This window comes from Armigeres subalbatus, chromosome 1, assembly GCF_024139115.2.
Source record: "Armigeres subalbatus isolate Guangzhou_Male chromosome 1, GZ_Asu_2, whole genome shotgun sequence".
Classification (NCBI taxonomy): domain Eukaryota; kingdom Metazoa; phylum Arthropoda; class Insecta; order Diptera; family Culicidae; genus Armigeres; species Armigeres subalbatus.
The window spans coordinates 218,350,716-218,353,648 of record NC_085139.1 but is presented as its reverse complement, the minus strand read 5'-3'; positions in this window follow the sequence as shown (position 1 = coordinate 218,353,648).

The window sequence follows — 2,933 nt, the reverse complement described above, 5'->3', positions numbered from 1 at the left end:
CATGGGTATAAACTAGGGATCCTACATATAGGATCCCTAGTATAAACCTCATTTTGAGAAGAGAAATTTTGTCTACCAGCAGCGATGTTTGCATACGTAGGTACATTCGAAAAATTGGAATTTACTGAAGTGCTTGCTACCCGTTGACGAGCGGCAAAATTTGTTTGTGAATTGTGGTGGGTATGAATTGCTCGACCGGTATCTGGTTTCGAAATTTGAGCGTTTGAAAAATTTCTACCCGTCGAATCTGGGATCCGATTGGAATTTCCCGTCATCAATTTTGCACGGGAATTCAAAACTTTTTTGCGTGAAGGGCATTCCGAGAAATTGGATTTATGATTGCCCCCACAATTTGCGCACTTAAATTTATTGGAATCTTCTCTCACAGGACAGCGTCCTTGGCGTGAGAGGTTCCACCACAAATCATGCATTTAGCATCCATGTGACAATGTTTGGTTCCATGACCCCACTTTTGGCACTTGCGGCACTGGGTGGGGTTTTGGAAATTTCCCCCAGGCCTGCGGAAATGTTCCCATGTAACACGGACATGGGACATAATACAGGACTTTTCCAAACTTTTCATATTATTTAGTTCACTTTTGTTAAAATGAACTAAATAAAATTCTTGAGAAATGCCCCTCTGGGAAGTACCAGAGTGAGATTTCTTTTTCATCTTAATTACTTGGACTGGTGAAAATCCAAGTAATTGAAAAAATTCAATTTTAATCTCATCCAGTGATTTATCATCACTGGGGAGACCTTTCAAGACGGCTTTGAACAATCGCTCAGTTTTGTCGTCGTATGTGAAGAATTTATGGCGCTTCTCAGTTAAATACTGAAGAAGACGTTTGCGATCGTTTAAGGATCCCGGCAAAACGCGGCAGTCACCCTTCCTAGCAATCTGAAATGAAACCTTGATCCCCTGAAGGTTACTCAAAATCTCATTCCGGAAGCCAGAAAACCGGCAACAGATACCACAATTGGCGGAATCCTTTGCTTTTTCGCATGAATCGAATCACCTGGGCTAGAGGTATATTCGATTTGCTCAATTTCATCATTAATCAAATCGAACTGATTGCTCAGTTCGATTGGAGAAGAATTATTTCCGATATTAGAGTTAGAAGGAATATCTGAATTCTCCAGCTTCCTTCTATTTTTTCCGCGCTTAGGCAGGACGGTCTTGAAACCTTGTTTCTTTGAAGGAAGTGGAGAATTCGGAGACTCCCCTTTCCTCTTGTTTTTATTAATGCTTATGGCTGAGCGTTGAGACGTGACCTTCTAAGAGGTTTTTTCCCAGAACGGTGTCCCTGCAGGATTACCACCGCTTGTCGGAATTTTACTTCCGCAAACGGGTCCAACGTAAAACGAAGGCACGGGTCCTTGCAAAGATCGTAACGGGATCAGTGGGTACAAATAGCGCTAAGAAGCACCGTTGAAATTAAAATAGCTTCGGGTAGTATTAAAAACTTCCTTCCGCAAAGAGAGAAAGAACCGCACAGCACGAAAGCACGATGCGGTCTGAGTGAGTTGATACTTATTTTGTTTAGAAAACTATAATGTCCTGTTAGGTCACCTGCGAAGAGGTTTGAATCTCTTTTGATCTTCAAAGCACTCTTCTCTGCTTCTAATTGAATAAATTGATCCAATGGTAGCACGTGGAGCAAAGCGTCTAGTGCTGTGTTCGGCGTGCTTCTCATCGCACCAGTTATTGAAAGAGTAGCTAATCTTTGAAGTTTTCCCAACTTCTTCTGTACCACCCTTTCTTTTGTTTTTGGCCACCATACTAATGCGGCATATGATATTCTGGGTTTCACAATCGCCGTATAAATCCATTGAATCATTTTTGGCTTTAGTCCCCACTTTTTACCGAACGTCGCCTTACTTATCCATAAAGCATTTGTAGCTTTGCTTAATGCTCCTTCAACATGTAAGTTCCAATTCAGCTTACTGTCAAGTCGAACGCCAAGATGCTTGACTGAGTTTGAAAGCTTCAAATCTGCTCCTTTCAATTTTAATGTAGGTAAAGAATAATTTCTTCTCCTTGTAAACGCCACTAGTGTGGCCTTTGAAGGGTTTATGTTTAATCCTTCGTTTTCACACCATAATGTGATGAAATTTAGGGCAATTTGCATTCTATTAGAAATAACACAGTCATATTTTCCTCTCACCAATATAACTATACCATCTGCGAAGCCAATTATCTCGAAGCCTCGAGCCTTCAGTTGTTTGAGAAGATCGTCAACGATTAAAGACCACAATAGAGGTGAAAGTACGCCTCCTTGGGGGCACCCTTTCACTGCTCGCACACTAATTGATGAGCTTCCAAGGTTTGCCGATATTTCTCGTTTTGATAACATCTCGCCAATTCAGTCAACAATGCATATATCGAAACCTCGTTTCAACATTGCATTCTTCATTGAACTGTGAGATGTGTTATCGAATGCTCCTTCAATGTCGAGAAACGCTGCAAGTGAAATTTCTTTTGCTGCAAAAGATCTTTCCAACTTTGTAACTAACTTGTGAAGCGCTGTTACTGAAGATTTACCCTCCTGATATGCAAACTGATTTTTGCTCAGAGGAGTATTCGTTAAATAAGATGATTTTATGTGCTCATCTATTAGTTTTTCCATTATTTTTAGTATAATGGACGATAAGCTAATTGGTCTGAGGGGTTTTGGGGATGATTTATCCTTCTTATTAGCTTTTGGGATAAATGTGACACGCACTCCCCGCCATGCAGTCGGAATATAGCCTAATATTAAGCTCGATTGGAACATCTTAGTCAGAACGGGTGTTAAGATTGCTTTTCCCTTCTGTAGTAGTACAGGAAAAATTCCATCCCTACCTCCCCCTCCTCCCATATATGACCACATGGTTTCTGGACGGCCCCGTGGAACTAATCTCTCACCATCCTTCGAGCTGCCTGTCTCAGA